This window comes from Natrix helvetica (assembly GCF_964273705.1).
Source record: "Natrix helvetica genome assembly, chromosome: 4".
In the NCBI taxonomy this organism is placed as follows: Eukaryota; Metazoa; Chordata; class Lepidosauria; order Squamata; family Natricidae; genus Natrix; species Natrix helvetica.
In genome coordinates this window covers 68,535,787-68,562,827 of record NC_138550.1, presented here as the reverse complement: position 1 = coordinate 68,562,827, position 27,041 = coordinate 68,535,787, and positions in this window count along the sequence as shown.

Here is a 27,041-nt window from a genome sequence, read left to right as displayed (position 1 = left end):
GTTAAAAACTTTGGAACAAGTGTTGGAAGAAGGAATTATTTTAAACTGGTTACATTATATACAGCTACAGAAGAGATGGGAAGAAGATCGTAGGGTCGGTTTTATGGATAAAGAAGTGGAACTGATCAAGCAGATAAAAGAGACTGGCCCAAAACAAGTTAAAAGAATATATAATGTACTGTTAGAAAGAGATTCAGAAAGTGAACTGGTTAAGGAGTGTATGATTAAATGGGCTCAGAATTTTGGTGAAGTGGTTATGTTGGAAACGTGGGAAAAAATATGGGTTCAGAATGTTAAATATACACAGTCACAGAATTTAAGGGAGAACTTTTATAAAATGTTTTACAGATGATATTTAGATCCTAAAAAATTATCATGCATGTACCCAAATATTCAACCAAAATGTTGGAGATGCGGGTGCCTAGATGCTACCTTTTTTCATGTATGGTGGACCTGCAACAAGGTTAAAACTTTTTGGATAAAAATATGGTGGGTTATGCAAAATGTATTGAAGAAAAGAATACAATTTACTCCACAAATGTTTTTATTGGGTATAACTAAGGATTTTACTAAAGGGGAAACAAAATTGGTTTTGTATATGGTCACAGCAGCTAGGTTGTTGATTGCACAACATTGGAAGAAAGATTTTTTACCGACAATTGATCAATGGATTCAGAAAGTGGCGGGGTTCGCCGAAATGGCAAAAATTTCAGCTTTTTTAAAAGATCAGAAGCAGGAGAATTATACACAGGAATGGGTAAAATTGGTTGATTATATACAGAATAAATACCAGACTAGGAGGTATTATTTAGCCTTTAGGTAAGAATGTTTAGACTGATAGATGATCAGAGTAAACAATACATGGGATGCTTGGAATTGTTAGAGTGGGGTATAGCGGAAGTCAGGGGGGGTTGAGTGGGAGGTGGGGGTGGGTTAGGGTGGAGGGCGGGGCAATATATATGTATAAATAAACTAGAAGATGGGATTAATGAAATATTGTTATTTTAAGAGAAATTTATATTATGAGTTATATATGTTAAATTAGCTTAGAAGATGGGATTAATGTGCTATTGTTACTTTAAGAGAAACTTATATTGTGAGTGTTGGGAGGAGAGGGGGTACAATATGTGAATGAGTAATTTACTTTAAGATGGGGGGAGGGGAGGGAGTAAAGTATTTGGTATAATATCTGAATGAGAATTTTTGGGGGGAGGGGCTGGGGGGAGGGGAGGGGGCATAGTATCTGTATGTGATTTATACTGTATGGTGGGGGGGTTAAAAGGAGGAAATTTGTCTGTATAAAACTTTTTCAATAAAAAAAAATACTGGCAGAAAGACTCAAAAGATACTTAAATAACTTTATTCTGATCAAAATGGATTTTTGCCAAAGAGACAAATTAAAGATAATATGAGAATAATCCTGGACACTTTGGAATATTATGAGGCACATTCTGAAAAACAAATGGCGTTGATATTCTTAGACACTCAGAAGGCCTTTGATAATGTGAATTGGTGATTTATGTTGCTACAGTTGGAACAGATGGGCTTTGGCAAGAAATGTATTCAAACCATACAACCCATATACCACAAACAAACAGCAAAGATATTGATAAATGGAGAATTGATAGATTCCATTGATATTGGGAAAGGAACAACACAAGGTTGCCCACTATCACCCCTGTTGTTCGTGTTAACATTAGAAGTCTTAAATAGAAACATTAGAGAAGATAAAGACATAAAAAGAATGGAAATTTAAAAAGAAGAATATAAATTGCAAGCATTTGCAGATGACCTAGTCTTCATTTTAGAGGATCCATTGGAAACCGCACCTAAATTGATAGAAAAAATAGAGGAATATGGAAAAGGAGCAGGTTTGAAAATAAATAAAGACAAAACTTAGATTTTGACAAAGAACATGCTAGCAAGACAAAATGAAGTATTGGTGGAAGCTTTGAAGATTCAGGTCACGAACAAGGTTAAATATTTGGGGATATATTTGACAGCAAGATGTAGTACACTTTAAGAGAACAATTATTATAAACTTAAACAACAAATTACGACAGACCAGGCCAAATGGAAAACTTACAACTATCGCTAATAGGGAAAATATCAACAATCAAGATGAATATACTACCCAGGATTTTAAATTTGTTCCAGACAATTCCAATTAGATTAGGGAAAGATTTCTTTGAAGACCTTAACAAAATAGTATTAAAGTACATTTGGCAGGGAAAGAAAGCAAGAATAAAACTTAAACTGTTACAAGATGCTAAAATAAGAGGAAGATTTGGCCTACCTAACTGGGAGTTATTTTACTAGGCAACTGTAAGTTTTCAGAAATCTGTCAAGCAGTGGTGTCAAAAATGTCTGTCTGCCTTCGCAGAGTTTATTTGGCTTTTATACAGTTTTAACAAGCAAAGCACAGAGCAACAATATATTGTTTTTGGTTTACGCCCTCATTTTTCTCTAGTGAATCCAGAATGCTATTCAGGCCAAGGTTAACTCCTTGATACGGCCTGTCTTTGCTCGGTGAGATAGTAGGAACAAAGATAACCGGCTACTCGAGACCATAGCTGTAATGCATATGTCTGTGCATAACCTTTCCTCTTTTCCCACATCTGGTTCTGCTAATTAAGTGAGCTTGTAGGTATCCAAGATAACCAGATACTGAGATCATGGTAGCTTCCTATGCATGTCTTTATGTAAGGTTACCTCTCATTCCTTCATCTCACTCTTTTTTGTTTTGTTTGACAAGGCATCGTAGGAGGGGCTAGTAAAAGAATCATAATAAAAAAGGAACATCCTTGCAATTGTTTATACAGGGCATATATACTTGACCCTGAGTCAATGCAAGAGAGGGTTTAGGGCAAAAAGCTGTGATACTTATTTTGCCAAGGGAGGGAAGGCACTGAACAAAACAGCACCCACCACTTAAAATAGCACAGATGGTGACTAAATAACTTAGAACATTTCCCAACAGACCTGTGGGTAACCAAGCCTAAAAACTTTCCCACCAGGATCCTAAAGTATCAATTTTCAAATCAGAGGCCAAATTGTGTAAAATATTGAACTGGTGCTGGAAAGTTCTGGATTCATCTAAAAGATTAAAACAACACATTAATTACTAAAATAGCTAAAAAGGTAGCATTAATTATTTTTACCAAATTACATACAACTGCATTAATATTAAAATGAGCACAAGCAACAAGCACTGGCATACCCACTATAAATATAGCCAATGCTACATATTCCACTTTATTAAGCAAAGCTATCTCAGTGTCATAAGTGCTGTTTGAAATTGCTGTTTGGAAAGCAAAACAAGAATTAACTAGCTAAGGCAACATTGTGCTTCACTAATATTAGCAGGAATGTAATTAAAAGTTTCTTGACTATATGTAAAAAACCATCCTTGCAGGAGCCAAACATAAGCAAAGTGAAATGAAATTTCTTCAAAGCTGTACAATTTAAAGCAGGTGAACTAATATGAAAACAGTGAGGTTTTTTTACTTGAAGATGCAGAGTTAATTTCTTTTGCACATGTTGTATTCTCAGGAACTGCGACTATCAGTGTATACAAAGCAATTGCATCAGGGGACAGATCATAGGCAATCAATCCCCAACTAGATATAGTCAAATAGTTAAAGTTTTCATCAAACCAGTGAAGTGTTGAATTACTGCAGACAGGATTCAAACAGGATCCAAACATGTAGAAAGCAAATGTTCCATATACAACTCATATAAGTAAGAGACATCCATGTGTGTGATGTTAGCTGCACCCATAGATTTTTACTTCAGTCTCTGTTCAAGTGAGTTTTTGGGTGAGATGATAGCAGCTATCGATAAAGAGAAGCAATTAACAAGTAAGCATAAGCAAATGATGACTAAGGAATTGGCAAAAATGGCAGCGCATAAGTTCTCCAGCATATGTTCCACCTGTCATTGTTGAAGCACTGCTTGCGCTTTGGTGGTCAGGTTTTTCACATTACTGGACAGCTGGTCCGACAAGATCATATTGGCCGCTGTGCCATCTGTAAAGCCACCTTGGTTATCTCTAGAACTGGATTTGGGAACTGTTACCACGATATTCTTAGCTAGACGAACACAATGTACTGGAATCCACAAGAACCTGTAGAAGCAAGCACAGCATATCCTCGTCCCCCTAGAGGGGGAGGCAAACAAACTTTTTTAACCTATTATGTTACCCATGCCAAATTAACCAAATTGTTGGGTACCCAAGATCCCTCCTTTTTATTTGTTTGAGAACACAGTCCTTAAAGGACCAATTAACACATTCCATAAGGGCTTGACGTGTGGAATTATAAAAAAGCCCAAAAATTAAAACAATGTTTCAATTTGTACAAAATTGCAAAAAGGCCAATGAAAAATAGGCCAGGCCATTATCAGTCTTTAAAAAGAAAGGTTTGCGCAAGGCAGTAATGGCTGAAAAAAGATGAGAAATAACATGATTAACTGTTTCCCTTCATTAAGGTGTGGCCAAAACACTCCTGAATAGGTAACAATAAAAACATGAATATACTTCCAAGGAGCCAGAGAAGGTCCATAGTGACATCCATTTGCCATAGTTGATTAGAGGCCAAACCACGGGGATTAACTTCCGTGTTCCCAGAGGGGGTGCCCCAGAACATTGGGCACAAGATGAAACAATCTGTTTGGCCTGGTCGATTGGAATATGGCAAGCTTGTGCCAGCCCCCTGGCATTTTGATAAAAAAAATAATCAAAAAATGAATCTGAAAAAAAAATAGGTAAAACATGAACAGTTGCATCTGAGTTGCATACCTGTTGCTTTAAGAAAAAGGTTCTGGAGAAAACCAATGACTGTGTATGTGAGAAACAAAATATAAATGCTTTCAGTCTTATAGTTGCTGCGAAGTTAAAAATAAAGCCATAAGGTTAGAATCCATCCCGGATGTGATGTAAACACCTAGAAGATTAAAAATAAATTGACACACATAGTGAAAGTCAGAAACGTAGTTTAAAAGCTTGTTGAGAAAAGATGTGAAAAGTTAAAATAGCAACAAACAATTTTAAGTGTTGCAGGAACAACTGTATTGCAGGGTAGGAAACTTTCATGAGTCCTTATAAGCAATCTCTCCTCTCGTTCACCCTCCATCTGAAAAAACAGTCTTGCGAAAGCAGAGAAACGAAAGCAATAGACGAATAGGAAAAGAAAAGTCATTAAACACACAAGCTGAAGATCTTTAGGCAAATGTTATGAAATACAGCCCACGTAGTCAGTTAAAGCACACTGAAGAGATAAGTTATTCTGAAAATAAAATTGAAAATCAGATTTTGGAATAGGAAAAATAATATCAATTAAATCAGTCCAATTTCTACGTCCCAAGGCCATCGATTCAGCAGCGGCCTAGAAAAAACATTTTAAAAAGGCACCTTTTTGTCTTCTAATACAGATAACGTTCTTGTAGGCAGTTTAAAAACATCAAAAGAGTTAACTAACAATTTATACGATTCACAAACAGAATGCTCAAAATCTCATTAATCTTTTCAACTGTGGCAAGGGCTGCAAAAAAGAAAAAACATCGCAATGAGATCACCTGACTGTTTTCCTTTGGTCAATATGCCGGCAGAGAAAAATTATGGAGGAACCCAAGTAAAGGTCCCCAACAACTGCCATAAATTAATTAGCAAAATACCTTTGTGTACATTTAAACAAAGAAAAAACTGGAGCAAAAAAGATTGTAACATTTCATGAAGTTATACTTTTTCTGGAGCAATCTGCAATTCATAAACACTTAAATCATTTTGCATTTCTGAAAGCCACTTAGGTTGTATCTTTGGGGCTCCAATTAAAATATCATCCATATAATGATTTACCAAAGCCAATGGATAACACTTATGAAAAGGATTCAATTCTGCAACATAAATCTGAATCAAAAAAGGACTAAGTAAATGTATAAATCAACCAACGAAATAACTTTGGACATTTTGCTTTTAACTTCGACCCATGATGGAAAGGGCCATGGGAGGTTGCAGACATAACCGTCCCTGGATTTTGACATTCCAAATTAGTTCAACAAGATGTTCCTATATCTTGACATGCTTTAATCATATTTACCAAATCAGGATCATTCCCAAGACCAATAATTGCCCTCCGGCATTTGGAAGTAGCATTCTCCTTTGCTAATTTCACAACTCCATCTGTGCCTCAGCATTATCTATTTGTCTTTTTAAAGCATCCTGCAATCTGTTAATAAAGTCAGGATATGGCTCACTAGCCTTCTGCCTGTTATTAGAGAAGGACTGATGAGGGTTGCCAGAAACCGGCACTTTCCCAAATGCTCGGTAAGCACATTCCGAAGAAACCTGCAATGTGGCAGCTGGCAAAACAATCTGAGGATCAACTAGAGTAAAAGCCCCAGACCCATACAACTGATCAGGAATAATACCCCCCCTTCTTTTGCTAATTGTTCCTCTGACCGTGGAGAAGCAGAAGAATTAACCTCCTCATGGGGAGCTGAAGGTTCAATTGCAGATGATTTTGGGGAAATAATTTTGATCTGATCATAATCATGTGAAGGTTTTGTGGTTAATTGTTGTCCTGCCAGAGAATCAAAGCCAATTTTTTCTACTGCTTGACGGTATTGAAACCAGAGATGTAATGTCTTTATTGGAGTCCTGGTTTCAAGATGTAAAGTTTGCCCTATTTTTCCCCAGTCACGTAAATTAAGTGTTCCCTGTTCGGGGTACCAAAAACAATGTTTCCCTAACTCATCAACTAGCTTCCTTGTGGATGAACTTAAAAGTCACCAGATTCAATTTAGATGGGAGGCCCCAGTCGGATTGGTGGTGAATTATCAAGGACAAAGATATCATCTTAACACAGTTTGGAAAGCAAGAGATTTTTATAGCAATGTATTAAAGGCTGGATGCCCCCCATCCCCAGGACCCAAAGGAAGAAAAGAAGCAGGCAAGAACAGACAACAAGATATTCAGGTACAAGCGGGAGCTGCTCAAGCTCTGGACTTACCTGAAGAGATAGAAGAAATTATGGAACAAAGACAAACTCGAGCAGCCACGAAACACAAAGAGCAAGAATTAGAGATGCAGCAAGCCCAGACAATAATCCAAGAAATTACAAATACGAACACAGAAGCTGTGCGGGGAGCAAGACCGAAGGTGAAATCCCAGCAAGATTTCCAGGTAGCTCTTAGAAAGCTTCAGGGAGCTGAAGATGACAATTAAAGTTCTAACCTGGAACGTTAATGGTTTAAACTCACCACAAAAATGGAAAAAAATTCACTATCTGAAACAATTTAAAAATGATGTAATTTGTTTGCAAGAAACACATATTAGAACACAGGATCAGAAATACTTGATGAACGCCTCACCGCTCCACCGCCGCATCCTTCAGCTTTCTCTTTTCACTCCGAACAGCCTGTCAGCGAAGACGCGCCCACGCGCCCTCCGATCTGCTCCCCGGTGCCTTGAGCGCACAGGGGACCTCCCGTCGGCTGCCGCCGATGCAGGGATCCCCTACGATGCCGCCCCTCCGGCAGGACGCCTCTACGGGGCGTCCTGTGCCCCCCAAGAAGTGGGGAAGCCCACCGGGGAGCCGGAGCGAGCAACGAGTTGCCCGTCGCCGTCAGCCGCCGTAACCAGAAGTCCCTTCATTCCTATTACCAACTTTAAAATCTGTCAGCTGTGCAAACTTGAACTTTTGGCTTGACTTGGAGAGGTGCCGCTGGAGGGGAGGGGGATTCCCCCCCCTTGGACAAGCGGCTGGAAACAAGTGAGCTCTCAGCCCCAAGGGAAGGAGGAGGGGGAGAGCCAAACCAAAGATGTCACACCCCTATTAAATGGATTTTCAGATTTAAACTTTTAAGGTTTAAGACAATGAGATCTGGAAGCCCTGGGAACTTTGAATTTTGAAAACTTTATTTGTTGCCTCAATACCCGAAGCTGGCAGGGCAAGATGGCACACTTCCGTTGTCTTCATGAAATGTGAAACTTGACTCCACCTTTTAGCTTCAGGCTTCCGGTCTTTGTCTCCATGCTACCTGGATAACTCCCTTGTGGATTGTTTCTGAACCCCCTGGAGTGAAAAACTGCTCTTTTGCCAGGGTGATTAGAAAATTCCCCTGTGCCTGGACTCTCTGTCTCCTGGACTCTCTTGGCTGTTCTATCTCTCTGATTGATTCTTCTTTATACTGACTGGACTCTTTATTTTATAAACAATGGCATCTAAAAGACCACCTCCTGGAAAGTCAGGCTTTGCTGCCTCTGCCCCAACATCTGCAACCTCCACTCCTAGCACACAATCAACGTTAACAGCCTTCAAGCAAACCAAATCTACGGACCTGGAGCTTCATCAAATGCTTCAACAACTTCTACAGGGACAAGAGGAAATAAAGAGACAATTGAAGGAGATGAAAGAAGAAATTAAAGAGAACCAGGATAAAATTAATAAGAACTCACAGAGACTGGATCTTTTGGAAGATGGGGCGGCTGAGATGAAGGGGGGGATAGAGGGCGTGCAGAGGGGAAACAAAGAACTTGACACCCAACAAATGAAAATAGAGTTTGAGAGAATGTCTTTTTATCTTAGATTTCAGAATGTGATGGAGACAGATGATGAAAACATAAGGGACATCATGACAACCATTTTGGCTGAGTATATTCAGAAGGAAAAACAACAGATGGGGTGGGAAATAGACCTGGCCTAGAGAGTGAACTCAGCGTATGCTAGAACACACAATGTCCCCAGGGAGGTACACATTAAATTTCTTAGGAAAAGCACAAGAGATGAAATCCTGAATGCACAAAGGGGGCAAGCCTTGACATACAAAGATAAGGAGATAACCATTCTGAAACAGATCCCCAAGAAAGTGAGGGAGAAAAGAAAATTTTATTCGCAATTGGCGAATAAACTATACCAGAAGGGGGTGTGGTTTCGATGGTTACTGCCTGAAGGTATGCTAATATTCTGGGAGGAGACAAGAGTTAGAATTAATACACCCATAGAGGCGTAGGCCTTTATGGAAAAAAATAAACTACTCCTAGAAAAACCAGAAGACACTTCAGTAGATGTACAAGACATGGGAGGGGCCGGAGCACTGCCAGCTGGGGGAGATGGGGCGACATCAAGAAAGCTCAGATCACACAAATAAGTAAGAAAATCCATGTGATATAAACTGACCGAAATTACCAATTGAATTGACCACACTGACTATATGCTATTACGTAATATTTGAATTCTATGCAAATGTACACTATGAGTTTGGAGGGGGGGGTGCACCTACCGCATTTCGCGGCTGCCAAAATTTGTAACCTTTCCCATACCTTTTCCCTTTGTAAAATATTAAAAAAACAATAAAACTTTGTTTTTTTAAAAAAAGAAATACTTGATGAACGCAAGATTGGGACCATACTTTGTGGCATCTGCTCCAGAGAAGAAAAATGGTATAGTTATATACTTAAGAAAATATTTAAAGGCTGAATTAATCGAAGCAGATCCTCAAGGAAGATATATTGCAATCGAACTACTAATAAAGGGCAAGAAAACACTCTTAACAGGAGCATATGCTCCCAATCAACAACAAGAAATTTTTTACAAGTTGCTTCATACTAAATTAACACAATGGGATTATAGATCATGTATATTATTGGGTGACTGGAACGGAGTACTGGACACCATCAAAGACAAGAAGAGACTACTGCAAAATAGTCAAACACGAACAAGACTCCCTAAATCCTTTTTTGAGTTGATGGATCATATGGAACTGATAGACATTTGGAGAGAATGGAATGTTAAAGAACGGGATTTTACATTTTTCTCCGATAGGCATCAATCCTTTTCCAGAATTGACTTCATACTAATTACAAATGATTTACTTTCTAGGGTGAAGAAGACGAAGATATGCCCGAGAACTCTAACAGATCATAATCCGGTTTGGATGGAATTGGAATATAGAGAAGGATCTAGGAGGTCTTGGAGGTTAAATGAAAATTTATTTAGATATGAGAGAAATGTAATAGAATGTAAAAAACTATTGAAATAATATTTTGCTTTTAACATGCATAAGGGGACATCGATGGAAATGGTTTGGGATGCAAGCAAAGCTTACATGAGAGGTGTCTTAATAAATGTGAACAATCTATATAGGCGCAGACAGGGGGGAAAACAAAGGGAATTAGAAGAAGAGATAAAAAAGAAAGAGCAGGCATTAATATCTAACCCAGATGATAAGAAGACAAGAGAAGCGATTACTTTATTGCGAGGGCAGTTCAATATGTTGATGTCAGATCAAGCAGCCACTAACCTGATATATGCTAAACATAATATTTTTGTAATGCAAATAAACCAGGTAGATGGCTAGCGTACATGTTAAGGAAAAAACAAAAGTCTCGTACTATAGAGAAAGTATAGTACGGTGAGAATAGCAAGAATGTTCAAGGACAAATCAGAAAAATGTTGGAAATATCATCAGATACAGGGTTCATATTTCCATGTGTGGTGGACATGTGTAGAAGCTAAAAGATATTGGACTAAAATCCACACTTGGTTGGAAAAAATGACTCAGAAACATATAGACTTTAAATCTGAGATTTCTTTATTGGGAATATTACCGGAAATATACAATAAAGACTTGAAATATTTGATTGTAAATGTGTTAACGGCAGCTAGAATTTTATTTGCAAAAAATTGGAAAAATGAGAAAATACCAACACAGGAGGAAGTTATTCAGAAATAATGGAAGGTGCTGAAATGAGTAAATTGACATTTGAAATTAGAGAACAAGAAGATGAACAATTTTATAAGGTATGGGATTTATTTTACCAATGGTTAGATAAAAAAACATGGAAATGAAAAACGTTGGATAATTTTTATAATATAAGAATAATAGAATAATACAGATAACAATACAAAGGTATGTGATCATTGAATAGATTTAGGACGATGTAATGAATTGTTATAATATAAATGAATCCAATACCTAGAATATTTCATTCAAAATGAAGGAATAATAATTATAGTTAAATAAATGACGTACAATGATAATAATGTATACCTATATACTAGAGTGATAATTTGTGATTTTATATAAAATTGAAAGTGAGGACTATGGAAATGATGCACAAAAACTCTGCAACCAAATGACATGCTGTATGTGGTTGAAGAATGTTCTATGTGTTATGTGTTGTCTGTCTTTGTCCAAAAAAGAAAAATATTCTTTAAAAAAGAGAGAGAGAGAGAGAGAAGGAAAAGGAACAAGAAATGATATTCAATTATTTTTGGGTTTGCGGAAATACCACCCCAAGAAAATATAAATTAAGAGCTGGAAGAGACACCTGCAACAATATAAAAAGAAAGGAAGAGAGGAGAAGAGGAAATGAGAGGAAAAGGAGGAAAGGAAGAGAGAGAGGTGAGGAGAGGAAGATGGAAGGGAGAAGGAGAGAAGGGTAGGAAGGGGAAGGGGTAGAGAGAAGTAGAGGAGAGGTAAGGAAAGAAAGAAGAGAAAGGAGATTAGGAAAGAAGAAAGTAGAGAAGGGAGGGAGGGAGAGAAAGGAAGAGAGGAGAGGAGATGAGAGGAAGAGAAGGGAAGGAAGATAGAGAGGAGGAGAGGAAGATGGAATGGAGAAGGAGAGACAGAGAGAAAGAGAGAGGGTAGGAAGGGAAAGAGGAAGAGAGGAGGAGGGGAGAGGTAAGGGAAGAATGGTTTAGGTTTAGGTTTTATTAAATTTATAGACCACCCCCTCTCCCCATAGGGACTCGGGGCGGTGTACAGACCGTTTGTGTATAAAACAACAAAACATAACATAAAACATCAGACAAAACAACGCACACATACCATCTGTATATACAACCCAAACTAATTAAAATAATTAAAACAATTCTAAAACCAGTTTAAAACCCCAAAATTTAAAATTTAGAAAGCCATCCAGGAAGGTCAGTAGTGGGTGTTCCCTGTAAGTACAATTACAATTACAATTAGGCCAGGCCGGCTAGTCGAAACAGGTGGGTCTTGAGTTTCTTGCGGAAGGAGCGGAGGTCCAAGGTGGTTCTAATATCGGGGGGGAGGTCGTTCTAGAGGGTTGGGCCCATCACAGAGAAGGCCCTATTCCTAGGCACCACCCGCCCGCACTGCTTAGTGGAAGGTACCCGGAGGAGTCCCTCTCTGTGAGAGCGGATTGGTCGCAGGGATGTGTGGGGTAGAATGCGATCCCGCAGGTAACTAGGTCCCGAGCCATGGAGCGCTTTAAAGATGACAATCAGCACCTTGAAACGCACCCGAAAAGCCACAGGCAGCCAGTGCAGCTCACGCAGGAAAGGTGTTACATGGGAGTACCTAGTACTCCCCATAATAACCCGCGCGGCTGCATTCTGAACCAGCTGGAGCCTTTGGGTGCATCTCAAGGGGAGCCCCATGTAGAGAGCATTGCAGTAATCAAGACGGGAAGTCACCCGGGAAGTCACCAGGGCATGAGTGACTGTGCGAAGGGCGTCCCGCTCTAGTAGGGGGCGCAATTGGCGCACCAGGCGAACCTGGTGGAACGCCCCCCTAGCCACGGCTGTCACATGATCATCTAGCGACAGCCGGGAATCTAGGAGGACGCCAAAATTGTGTGCCCTATCCGCTGGGGGCAGTTGTTCCCCCCCAATGGCCAGAGATGGAACACATTGGCTAAAGCGGGGCGCCGGTAGCCACAGCCACTCCGTCTGGGTTGAGCTTGAGTCTGTTGTCACCCATCCAGATCCGCACGGCTTCCAGACACCGGGACATCACCTCGACGGCTTCGTTGGGGTGGTTCGGGGTAGAGATGTATAGCTGAGTGTCATCTGCATACAGATGGCACTCAACCCCGAATCCTCGAATGATCTCGCCCAGCGGTTTCATGTATGTGTTGAACAGGAGAGGTGAGAGGACCGACCCCTGTGGCACTCCGCACGTGAGCGGCCTCAGGGTCGACCTCTGCTCCCCCGCCAACAGACATTGCGTCCGACCGGAGAGGAAGGAGGAGAACCACCGCAAAACAGTGCCCCTCACCCCCATCCCCTCCAGCCGACGCAGTAGGATACCATGGTCGATGGTATCGAAAGCCGCTGACAGATCTAACAGGACTAGGATGGAGGAACAACCCCCATCCTTCGCCCTCCAGAGATCATCCACCAACACGACCAAAGCTGTCTCAGTGCTGTGGCCGGGTCGAAAACCGGACTGGCGCGGGTCTAGATAAGTAATTTCCTCCAGGTGTCGAGGGAACTGTTGCGCCACCACACTCTCAACAACCTTCGCTAAAAAGGGAAGGTTGGAGACAGGACGATAATTGGCTAACTCTACTGGGTCCAGGGAAGGCCTCTTAAGTAGGGGCCTCACCACCGCCTCTTTCAACGTGGCTGGTAGGAACCCCTCCCTCAGCGAGGCGTTCACCAGCCCCAGGAGCCAGTCTCGTGTAGCCTCCCAGGCTGCCAGTACAAGCCAGGAGGGACACGGGTCCAATAAACATGTGGTGGCCCGCAGTCGCCCACGTAGCCTGTCCATATCCTCAGCGGCAACAGAGTCAAACTCCTCCCAGAGTGGTACCTCAAGACTCGCCTCCGGTGTCTCCCCAAGATCACTGAGGGGGACCCATTCACTCCGTATCTGAGCGATTTTGTCCTGCAGATATTCCCCAAATTCCTCTGCCCTGCCCTGCAAAGGGGCTTCCCGCAGCCTCTGTGAAAGGAGGGAGCAGGTCACCCGAAACAGGGTGGCAGGGCGGTTTTCTGCGGATGCAATAAGGGTGGCGTAATATTGACGTTTAGCCACCCTTAGTGCCACAAGGTAGGTCCGTAAATGGGCTCTTACCTGTGTTCGGTCAGATTCGGCGCGAGAGGATCTCCATCTGCTCTCTAGGCGTCTCTTGTGGCGCTTCATCACCCTCAGCTCCTCTGTGAACCAAGGGGCCAGGGTGGTTCGCTGCCACTGGAGAGGCCACAAGGGCGCCACCCGGTCCAAGGCCCCGGTCGTCGCACTGTTCCATGCGGCCACCAGGTCCTCCGTCCGGGAGCGGGTCAGGGCTACAGGAAGTGGCCCAAGCTCCATCTGGAACCTATCTGGTTCCATCAGTCGCCTGGGGCGGAACCATCTAAGATCTTCTGGTTCTGCCTCCCCGCGATGGGGGGTAGCGTCAGGGAAGTCAAGTCGGAGAAGCGAGTGATCTGACCATGACAGGGGAGTAATAACCAGATCCCCTATTCCCAGATCACTCTTCCATCGACCAGAGATAAAAACAAGGTCCAGCATGTGGCCTCCCTCGTGTGTGGGGCCCTGAATTATTTGGGTCAGGTCCAAGGCTGTCATGGAAGCCATGAACTCCCAAGCTACCTCGGATGATTCACCCGTCGATGGCAGGTTGAAGTCCCCCATAACTAATAGTCTGGGGGTCTCAACCGCCACCTCCGCAATCACCTCGAGGAGCTCTGTCAGGGCCGCTGATGCATAGCGACGAGCCAAGTATGCAATCAGCAGGCCCAACTGACTCCCATGGCCCCATCTCACACCTAGAGTCTCACATCCGGATATCTGAGGTACGGTGAATTCTCTTGGTGCCAGGACTTCCTGTATAATGACCGCTACCCCACCACCCCTACCCTGGGCACGAGGCTGATGGAATACACGGTATCCTGGTGGGCACATTTCCACGAGGGGCAAACCCCCCTCGTGGCCCAACCAGGTTTCCGTGATCCCTGCAAGGTCCGGCTCTCCCTCAGAAACCAGATCATGGATGAGGGGGGCCTTATTAACAACGGACCTTGCGTTACATAACATCAGCCTCATGCCCCGGCTCTGTAAACCCTGACCACCTAGAGTGCGGGGGTTGGTACAAACGACCGGGCGTATCCAGCGCCCACGGTCTCCCAACCGACTGCAGAATCTTCTTCTGTCCTCGCATCCACCCCTTCCTGCGATCGTTGGGATATAGGAACCCTCTAAAGGAACGTCATATTGACTCCCCTCCCCCACTCCGCTCTCTTCCTCCTCAGTCCCACCTGTTCGCCTGGCTCTGCTCCTATTCCTGGTCTGGCTAAGCCCTCCCCCCCCCTGGATCCCCTTAAAACACTTAAAAAACATTTGCACAAAAAACCCCGGAGCCTCCTCTTCCTCCACCTCTCTGGATTAATGCATCCGTCACTAAGGTGGGCCCTCGAAAGGGCAGAGGGCCATATTTGCGAGAGGGGGGACTCCCGCAATAAAATCAGGTCTACCCTTGAGTAAAAATAAACCATAGTTCAGCAGGGCCTCAGATCTATTGAGGGTGCTACAGATGTTAAAATCACTTTAAAAGATGTTAAAATAGGTGCTGCTTACAGCACTGAGTCCAGGAAAAAGGAAAACGCAGAGAGATGCAAAAAGCCAGGGCCTGGGTACCGATGATAAGAGCCAAAAAGTCCTAGGTGGGGATGATGGATATAGCAGACCAGTCAATCAGTCTGTAGATCGCCAAAGCATAGGTGGGCAGTAGAAAAACAGTAGGAAGCAGGTGGTCAGTGGATGGTAAACCGGGGATAGTAATAGGGGGCAGATGGTCAATGATGGTAGATGAAGGGCCACTACCTTCGCTCCTCCCCTCTCCTTCGCTCCAGCAGCTGCCATTGCCATTGCCTTTCTCTGTATATCCCCTATGTGTCCCACACCTCGAGTTGCCACGCCGCGCTGCTCCAGCCCCAGGGGCCATTACCACCAGCCTCCGGTGCCTCTGACGCCTCAGCCGGCCTCCAATCCTCCCGCCAACATTTAGGCGCTTCGGCGCTTCGTCAGGCCTCCAGGGCTCCCAGCGCCCGGCTCCTCGGCCTCTCCCGGCACAGCCAACACCGACAATAGCCTGCATAGCTCCTACTTCGCCCAGCCACTCCACACGCTCACACACATGCCAGCCGGCTTTGCCCCATCGTCCCACGCCGTCCCACACCCAGCATCTCCACAGCGGAAGCAGCGGAAGCAGCAGTAGCAGCGGCCGGCGCTGGCTCCCTCTCCCGCACTCCGGCTCTCTCACCTCTCGCGTTTTCGTCGGATTTCTCAATCGCCAGACCACCCTGGAGACCCGTTAGGGTCATGATGGAAAGCCAGGGTGGTCCTTTCCTGGACCCGGTCCTCACAGTTGGCGTAGAGGACCAGTAGCATTCCCTGCTTGCTCAGGCAAGCCCCGCAGGCATGCGGAGCTCACGGGTAAGCCGCCATAGCTCAGATGTCCTGGGTTGTTATAGCTGACTGGGTTGCTATAGCTAACTGAATGAAGGGAAAGGAGGAAGGAAGGAAGTAGAGAAGGGAGGGAGGAAGAAAAGAAAGGGAGAAGAAGGTGGTGTCAAAACAGGCGAGAGATGGTAAACAAAGCAACCCAAATTGAATATTATAATTCTATAAATAGAATGACAAATGTATAAGAACCATGAATGTAAAAAAGAATAATAACTATGTGAATGTATACCTATAATTGTATATAGAGAACAAAAAAGAAAAAAAATTATTTAGCAAAAAATAATAAGGAAAAATAGAGTGTTATGTAAATACAGAAACAGGTTTGCTCGAGTGCAATCCCAAAAATACATCAGATTGAATAAAATAAGAAAATACAACAACCAAAGGAGGGAAAGGAGAGAGGAGAGGGAAGAGGAGAGGAAAGGAGAGGGAAAGAAAAAAGGGTAAAGGAGAGGAAGGAAGGGAGGGGTAGTAAGAGTAGGAGAGAGGGGAGGAAGTAAGCAGTTCAAATGCTTTCATTGATCTTCTCACCAGTTTTTCAGCCTTTATGATGTCCGCATTACTTGCTTGCAGGGCAGTTGAAAGAAGTGAGATTTCTTCCAGAATATCAATCATCAACCCCAAATCATTTAAAATATATATATTTTCCAGATGGGCAGCAATAACTGACTATTTTGCATTCACATGAAAATAATGATGTAATGCTGGATAAGCATGCCACACAGCTATGGTTGCCCTTAAACTACAGGCAGCCCATCTTGATCCAAAACCTCTACGAATCTTTATGTCAATTTCAAGTTCTTTGGATATTTTCTCAAGTTTAATTAGGTTCTTATTCGATTGATGAAAAATAGGCATATCTTATCAATAATATTTTTAAATGATTTACTTGCTTTATTTCCTTTATGGAGTCATCTAAAACAAGTTGGAGGCGATGGTTCAAACAGTGCCATATGATGATGTTTGGAAAACCTTTTGCAATTCTAGTGTTCACTCCAGATTTCCTCCCAAGCATAACTTCCTAACGATGCCGTAATTGATTCATAATAATCGAGACAATGTTTTAATACAAAAACCAGTGATTTATTAACAGCATCATTAGACAAAATTTATTTGCAGCCATTTCTTTGCTCTGTTTATCTGCTTCTGAACTTTACCCCTGTTCCTTTCCTCCCCTCAGTCTGTGTCATAAATCACATTACCCAATAGATACATCCATCTCAAACCAGCTACTGTAATCTGAGATCCGGCTCCACCGACAGTATGCATGGAATGTCAACACGGAGAGTTGACATCAGCTCCCCTCACTTTTCAAAAGCAATCTGTGTGAAGCAAAAACAATTTGAATACAAGTTTAGGATTCAAGGCTACTGTCAGGCCTGCAGCAGTTTCTTTAAGAATCTTTGGCCTGCCACACTCTCTCTGTCTAGCTTCATCTTTAGTATGCATTTTCATTAAGGGGGGGAATAGCAAGGGGTAGAATGTGTCATTTTCAAAGCAAAAAAATCCTTTCTAGAAGCTCAAGATTATTCTTTGTCTCTGCACCTTGACACATGACCGGAACCAGCGGGGTGGAGATGCCAGTGTGGAAGAAGAAGATTGGACCATGTGATGGATTGATGGGTGGGGGACAAGATCATGAACTTGAACTGAGTGGGAATCCCAGGTAACTTCCAGAATTGGGATTCCCACAGATGTGCCAGATATGTCTGTATTATTAAATTGAAACTTTAAAGATAGCTCTGGCGTGGACTCTGATTTAATTCTGCATGATATTTGGAACGCTGGCATTATCCCAATTCTGCCTTAAAACATTATTTTTTCAGCTACCCCAAGCTGGGAAGCTGTTAGGGGTACTGAATTCCAGTTCTGACCCAATCCTGGGTAGTACAAAATTTCAGTGAAGATGGAGGAAGAAAAGAATGCAGCAGAGAAGGCCAAAGATAACGGATCGCCTGTATTTGTTGATACTATCTATGTGCCTTCTAAAGAGATAATCAAGGCTGCAGAAGCGAAAGAAAAGGAGTTTCGGCTGGGAGCCCGGCGAAAAGAACCAACCCACAGACTTCCCTCGCAGATGGAATTAGACCTGCGAGATGAAGCCTCAGGATTTATGGCTTCTAAAGAATGCCTGCTAGAAGGAGAGAGGGCTGCCAGGGAAACTCCGACAGATGACTGGATGATGGCCAGAAGATCTGATGAATGGAGATCCCAGCCACCCTCACGCAGTCATTCTCTGATGGGCCTTCCAGACCAATTTGGATGGCTAAACATGAGTGGAATCAACCCTCTTGCCCACTCAGGACCACTTAAGTGGAATCTGGCACAGCCCACATTCTCCTTTCCTAGCAGAGAATCTGGAGATCTAGCAGTGAAGTGGAGATCTTGGTTCCTTCCACACAGCGATCAGCAAATCAAACCAACCCCTTGCTGCTGGGGTAAAGCCAACATCAGTCACAACAGTATCCCTCCCTCCTGGAGTGCTGCCAGGCCCCCCCACCAAATTGGGGAATTCAATCCAGCCAGCAGAAAGGGGCCTGGAACACATTCACCTCCCCCCAGCTGCAAAGGGGTGGCTCCGAGCCCATGAATCAAGTAACCCCAGGGTGGGCTTCCTTCCCAGTCATGGATGGGTTCAATACCAATGGACGCCTGCCCCCTCCCAGCAGATGGCACCATTCCAGATAACTGCTCCTGGGCAGAACCAGGGACTGGGACCGCCATCGGGTCCAGCCCCCCCAGCAATGCCTCAACAGGCTTTTGCCCAACCGATGGGTGTGGCCCAACAAAGGGGCTTACCACCCCAGGGGGCCGGCCAACAGGCTGCCTGTGTTCAACCACCACCGGCCCCTCCTCCCACACCCCCACGGTTTCAAGCAACATTTGACAGGACCCCAGATAAGCTGGCTTATTTCCTGAATCGAGTATGGGTGTACATTGATCAAGTAGGCCCCGTCTGATCAAGAGTTGATCCAAGAAATAGCTGAGGGGATGAATGAAGGGGAGGCTGCACATTGGATAGCGGAGCTCCATGAGGAAGCAGCTCCTGAGCTAGATGATGTAACTGGGTTCATCCAACTGATGCGCGCCTGATTTAGCGATGTGGCCCAACACGTGGACGCTGAAGACCAGATCCAGGCATTGCGACAGGATGGTTGTCCCATGAAAGAATTAGTTTGGGAGTTCCGGAGAATAGCAGGAAGACTACAATACTGGCCAGAAAGACTCTTGGTCTATACATTCAAAAAGGCCTTAGATCCCAAACTGAAAAAAGCTTGTGGCATAAGGGCAGTCCCAGAATGTCTCCAAGATTGGTACACCACTGCAATCATACTGGACCACAAGATTAACCCCTATCAAAAGCCTGTCACCGGAACCCCTGCCAGGAAACCTTTGGCCCACCGAACACAGAGGCAGCTAGCTGAAAAGCCTCCACCAACATCTTGTCCCTGAGGGGGCCTCATAAAGTGCTACAGATGTGGTCAACTTGGCCACAGAGCATCAGAATGCCTTGCTCCAGCCCCTGTTCCACAACCGCACCAACCATCTGCCAGCGCAATGAAAAAACCCAGAAAACCAGCAGAAAAGAGTTGTTTGGGACAATAGCCAACAGAGGCAGAGAGCCCTGCCATTGAAGAAGCCCCTGCCACCTTGGAGGAGGAGGAAGAAAATGCAGAAGACGACCCAATGGTGAATGCACCTATCCGCCCCTTTATGATAAAATGTAAACTCCAAGTGCCAGAAACGGGAGTGGAAGGGGAAGTTGGGGCGATCGTAGACACCGGCTGCACCCAATGCTTAATCAGCATGTTAATAGTGGAGCAGCTAGGTATACGCACAAGACCCCTAACCCATCCTATTCGGTTTGAGCAAGTGGATGGAACCCTAATTGGGGGAGCTCCAGCCACGAAGATCACCAAGCTAGAAAAGTTAATAATAGTCTGCCACTATGAGTTCCTCAGATTCATTGTGGCCCCTAGAATGCAGGAGTCAATTATCTTGGGACTTGCATGGCTGGACAAGTGGGCACCTACTATAAAATGGGAGGACAGCATTAGAAAATTGATTATTGGCTTTGGGCCATTATCACTGGTGAAGCCTAAAGGCCACCCAGGAACGATTGAACCCAACAGCCCAAACCATCTGGAACCTGCAGCACCTGCAGCAGACACCAAACCTCGGGGATCCAACAAGTCCCGAAGATCTACTGGGACTTGGCGGAGGTGTTCAGTGAGGAAGACGGAAACTACCTTCACCTCACCGCCCCACAGATTATGCAATAGACTTCAAAGCTGGGGCAACCTTACCAAAGCCAAAAATGTATTCTATGACTCCCAAGGAGACGATTGAAGTACATTGACAGCAATTTGAAACCCGGTTTTATCGAACCAGCAAAGTCGAAAGTAGCGGCTCCAGTGCTCTTCAGAGAAAAGAAAGATGGCGGAGTTTGTCTCTGTGTGGATCTGTGAGCCCTGAATGCGGTATGCAAAATCCCCTATCCCCTCCCCCTCATGAAGGATATGTTGAGCCACTTGGCTAAAGGCAAGATCTTCACCAAGCTGGACTTGAGAGAGGCATATTACCACATACGAATCCGAAAAGGGGATGAGTGGAAGACCGCTTTTAACACTCCCCTGGGCAGTTTCCAGTACAAAGTCACACCTTTTGGACTACAAGGAGCACCCACAGTCTTCATGCAGTACATAAATGAAGTGCTACATGATCACCTGTACCGCGGAGTACTCGTTTATTTAGATGACATCTTGATCTTCTCTGAGACCCTGAAAGAACATGCAAAACTGGTATGGTAAGTCCTGAAAAAACTTCTAGCTGTCAAACTATACACAAAATTGTCTAAGTGTGAGTTCCACAAGACCTTGCTAGATTACCTGGGTTATCATGTCTCCAATGAAGGGGTAGGAATGGATCCATGAAAAGTGAAAGCGATGTTAGATTGGAAACCTCCAAGTACTTGCAAACAACTACAAAGCTTCCTTGGATTTTCAAATTTTTATAGGCAGTTCATTCCAAATTTTGCTGAAATTGCCCTACCATTGACTGAGCTATTAAAGATGGGCCCTTCCCCAACAAAGTCAAAAGCAAACTAACCACTAAAGTGGACAATGGACTGTCAAAAAGCCTTTGAAAAATTAAAACAGCTATTTGCCCAAGAGCCTATATTGCAACACCCTGACCCAGAGCGACCATTCATAATCCAGATGGATGCCAGTGATGTAGCGATAGCTATGGTACTACTGCAAAAGAGTAAAGAAGGCCACCTCTTGAAATGCGCTTACATCTCCAAGAAACTCACTGCTACTGAAAGGAGTTGGGCCATTAGGGAAAAAGAAGCATTCATGATCAGGTGGAGCATGCTCACCTGCAGACATCTCCTGGAAGGGGGGATATGCCGTTCGAGGTTTGGACTGATCATAAAAACCTCGAAGCTCTCCAAACCCATCGGAGGTTATCCCCCAAACAAGTTCGCTGGGCACAATACTTCCAAAGGTTCATATTCGAAATTAAACACATCCCCGCAGGAAAGAACTTGTTAGCAGATGCTCTGTCAAGAAAACCGCAGTATGACAGTAAGAAGGAAGAAGTTATCCACCCCATTATATCTTCCTTTCACCAAAAGGCAGCTCAACTCAAAGCCAAGATAAGCTGACGACCGAGCTGAAAGTGGCACTGCTGACAGACCTGTGGTTCAACAACATCCTAACGATGAACGATGGCTTAGCCTGGAAGGGGTCCAAACTGTACATCCCTGCGGGGATGAGGCTACAAGTTCTACAGCGGAGTCATGACGTGAAACTAGGAGGCCACTTTGGATTCCTAAAAACGCTCCACCTCATCAGGCATCAATTTTGGTGACCAAAGACCAAACCAATTTTGGTGATCAGAGGTGGAAGATTATGTAAAAAGCTGTGCTACTTGTGCCATGATGAAGACCCGGCCAGGGAAGCCCCCTGGACTACTACAACGAGTGGCCAGCCCTAGCTGACCATGGGAAGAGATCGCAATGGACTTCATCGTCGAGCTCCCAGACAGCAGTGATAATACAGTAATCTGGATAGTTATTGATTTGTTTTCCAAGCAAGCGCATTTCGCTTGCTCAGGGCTACCATCCGCAAACAAATTAGCGAAAATATTTGTGAAACACATTTATCGTCTGCACGGGGTGCCAAAAAGGATCATTTCAGATCGCGGAGTTCAGTTCACCACCAAGTTCTGGAGAGAGTTCCTGAGACCAATTGGGTCCACACATGGACTCAGCTCAGCATTTCATCCTAACACAAACGGGGCAGCGGAGAGGGCCAATGCGATGGTGGAGCAATACATCTGATGTTATGTGGATTATCAGCAAGACAACTGGTTGGACTTGCTACCCTTCACCGAAGTGGCGTACAACAATGCGGTCCACAGCAGTACCTGATTAACTCTTTTCCAGATTACCAGTGGCATGGAATTCGTTCCCATGCCCGAGCTGCCTAAAGAACCTCCCTCCTCCATGTCTCTGAATGAATGGATGGACACACTAAAGCAGGGATGGGAAAATACGAAGAAGGCTCTAGCAGATGTGGCAGAAGCCTACAAGAAGCAAGCTGATAAACATCGCTCACTCCAACCCTCCTTTCGTGTGGGGGACAAAGTTTTTGTATCTACCAAATACATAAGATTAAGAATGCCTAGTAAGAAATTAGGTCCAAAATTTCTAGGTCCTTTCCCAATAGAAAAGATAATTAACCCAGTTACAGTTTGACTCAGCCTACCCAGAATTCTAGGGAAAATTTATCCGGTATTCCATTGTAGCTTGTTAAAACCAGTAATGGGGTCTAGCATAAGACTATCCACCCAAGCTCCTCCTCCTCCTGTAGTGGTAGAAGGGGAAACACATTATGAGGTGAAAAAAAATCTTAGATTCCAGGCTGTATAGAGGTCGCCTACAGTATTTAGTGCATTGGAAGGGGTACCCTTTGTCTGAAGCTACGTGGGTGAAAAGTTGAGATCTAAAAGCAGATAAATTAGTGAAACAATTCCATGAGAAGTTCCCTGATAAGCCAAAGGGTCCCCCTGGGGGAGGCAGAGTTGGTTAATGGTGTTATGGCAACTTTTATGTTATTTTTCTTTTCCAGAAAATGTTTCCCTTTTGAAGAGAGGCCGCCTGTCAGGCCTGCAGCGGTTCCTTTAAGAATCTTTGGTCTGCCACACTCTCTCAGTCTAGCTTCATCTTTAGTATGCCTTTTCATTAAGGGTAGGGAATAGCAAGGGGTAGAATGTGTTGTTTTCAAAGCAAAAAAATCCTTTCTAGAAGCTCAAAGTTATTCTGTGTCTATGCACCTCGACACCTGACCGGAAACAGTGGGGTGGAGATGCCAGCGTGGAAGAAGAAGATTGAACCATGTGATGGATTGGTGGGTGGGGGACAAGATCATGAACTTTCAACTGGGTGGGAATCCCAGGTAACTTCCAGAATTGGGATTCCCACAGATTTGTCAATATGTCTGTATTATTAAATTGGAACTTTAGAGATAGCTCTGGCGTGGAGTCTGATTTAATTCTGCATGATATTTGGAACTCTGACAGCTATGTCCTCCCACCAGGTTTGTTTGGATTTTTTTCATAGAATCTTTCTATAAGGCGATCAGCCTGGATATTTCTACTCTTTACCCAAGATGGCTCTGACAAGGGATAGCCCTTCCACTTGATTAAGTACTGGAGTAGTCTCCTGTGCCAACTCAAATCAAGGATGCGTTGCAACTCATAATGGGTTTGGCCCCCTATGATCACAGGGCCTGCTCCTGGGGCAGTGGTCTCAGGGTGGATCCGACCATGCATTTTAAGAGACTACTATGGAATACTGGGTGTATCTTCCCTAGCAGTCGGGGCAATTTCAATAGCACTGTGACTGGGTTGATGATCTTTATATGGGGAATGGCCCCACAAACTGTGGTCCCAGTTTCTTGCCAAGGAATCTTTTTTTAACTTTCTATTTTGTTTGTACAAACTTCACATCTTTGCAACACATTACATATTTTTACATATCTGATTCTTTTATCTATACAAATAAATCTTTTATAACTATAACTTTATATATATGTGCATTTATTTATTTCATACATCTTTTTTTCATTCTATATATAATATTCTATATATTCTATGTATAACAGCCTTTACTACATTTGAGTTGTTTTGTATAATATTTATTTGCTACAGTCTATTTACAGTGTATTTATTTTACAGTCTATCTCATATTTCTATCTTTTAATCATTTCCGGTTTTGTAGTTGTTTATTAATTTGTTGATCTTTCTTCCTTTCTTTTTTGCTTTCCTGCTTTTCCCTCCTTTTCCTCTAGCCAATTATACCATAAATCCCATACGGAGTAATATTCAGATTCTTCTTTCTCTTTTAGTTCTTTTGTGAGCCTATCCATCTCTGCACATTCCAATATTTTTTTTATTACATTTTCTTCTGTTGGTGTATAATTATTTTTCCAGTTTTGTGCGAATGTAATTCTCGCTGTTGTGATTATGTGTAGAATTAAGTATCTAATATTTTTTTTCATAATTTCCTTTTAAAATTCCTAACAAAAATAATTCAGGTATTAGTACAATTTGGTGTGTAGTAATCTCCTCTAGCCAATCTTTTATTTTTTCCCAATATTTTTTCACAGATGTGCATGTCCACCACCTAACATTATTCCAACTCTCTTTTTTAAAATAATTCACTAGCACCCTCCCCCTCTCAAAGGGGGAGGGGCTGGTGATGGAAGAGCTGGTGACGGGGGGGGGGTTGCTGCATTCCCAACGCTGACCGGGACAGTGTAAAATATCAGCGAAGAAATAATGAGAAAGGTTTTGGTGATAAGAAGCTGAGTGCCGGAACTTCAAAGGCAATGGAATGCTGCTTCCAGTTTTATTTCATCTGGAGGAATGCAGGAGGGGGGAAGGATTCTGCAGACTAGAAATGACAAGAGGAATGAAAGTCTCAGACCAAACTTCTTTAGCAAAACGTGAGTGCATGCTCCCCCTCCTTCCCCCCAGCTTGGAAGCAAGGCTTGGGAAAAAAAAACACCCTAGAACGGAGGTTTGGACTCCTTCCAGACGGCAATAAATGAAATGGCTTATTACCCTGCAACTAACTGGGAGACAAATTCCCTTTCAAAATGGGAATTTCAACCGAGGCAGGAAGAAGGGTTTTGGTCAGCATCTTTCACTTGCCAGCCACCACAAATGGGCTGCAACCAGTAAATGAAGCAAAACCAGATTGGGTTTTCTTCCCAGATTTTGGATGCCACTGGCCACCTCCTTTGCCATCAGCATGGGAAAATGCTCCAAGCCAGCAGAGGGCACCTACTTGGCCCATAACTCCTCCAAGCCAGCAGGAGGGTCCTTGGCACAATAACCCCCCTAGCCAGCCATCATTGGTTGAGCTGCAACCTGTGAAGCAGGCAACCCCGGGATGGGTCTTAACCCCAGGTCATGGATGGGAGGGATGCCAGTGGGCACCTGCCCTCCCTCAGCAGATGGCACCATGGCAGAAAGCTGGGCAGTGGCCAACCGAGGGAGTGACCTCCCCAACGGTTCCAGTCTCCCCTGCAAGGCCCCAAAAGGTTCTTACCAGACCTTCCTACAGAGAAGAAATCTCCATGGAAGAAGGTATTATCAAAGGGAGGCCTGCGGGATGGATGGCGGGAAAATGTGCGCCTGCAAGGCCCCAAGTGGTTCTTACCCCACCTTCCTACAGAGTAGCAATCTCCAACATGGAAGAAGGGATTACCAAAGAGAGGCCTGCAAGATGGGAAGCGGGACAAGGTGCATCTGCAAATGCCCAAAAGGTTCTTACCCCACCTTCCTACAGAGAAGCAATCTCCACCATGGAAGAAGGGTTTACCAAGGGGGCAGCTGCAAGTTGGAGAGCAAGGCAGTGTGATGAAACGGTTCCTAAGTTTAGAGATGTAACTAGGTTCCATTCCTCGTGGGGGCCAATTAAATGCCACCATTGTTGTCAACTTGGCCAGAGAGCGTCAGAGTGCTTGGCTCCAGCCCCAATGCCACAAACATGCGCACCAACCACTACGGAGGTAAAGAGAGGGTCCCAGATGCCACCACAGAAGAGTCATCTGGGCCAACAACCTCTGGAAGAGGATCCCCAACTTAAGGTGAGGAAGTGTCCTACCAAGGGGGAGGCCTCGGAAGAGGAAAAGGGCAAACAATCTCCGGAGGAGGATCCCCAACTTAAGGTGACGAAGAGTCCAACTAAGGGGGAGGCCACGGAGGGGGAAAAGCCTAAACGACCTCTGGAAGAGGATCCCCAACTTATGGTGACGAAGAGTCCTACCAAGGGGGAGGCCTCGGAGGAGGGAATTGCCGAAGAACAAATGTGTGTACCAATCGCCATGGTGGTAAAGAGAGGGCCCCAGATGCCAGCACAGAAAAGTCAGCTGGGCCAACAACCTCTGGAAGAGGATCCCCAACTTAAGGTGACGAAGTGTCCTACCAAGAGGGAGGCCTCGCAAGAGGAAAAGGGCAAACAATCTCCAGAGGAGGATCCCCAACTAAAGGTGACAAAGAGTCCTACCAAGGGGGAGGCCTCGGAGGGGGAAATGCCCAACCGACCTCTGGAAGAGGATCCCCAACTTCAGGTGACGAAGAGTCCTACCAAGGGGAAGGCCTCGGAGGAGGAAAAAGGCCAGCCGTGGATGATTGAATCCAAGAGCCCAGAACCTACAGCACCTGCAGCAGAGAGCCGTAAACGGCCATGGGAAGAGGTCGCAATGGACTTCATCGTGGAACTCCCAGACAGCAGTGGGCATAAAGTA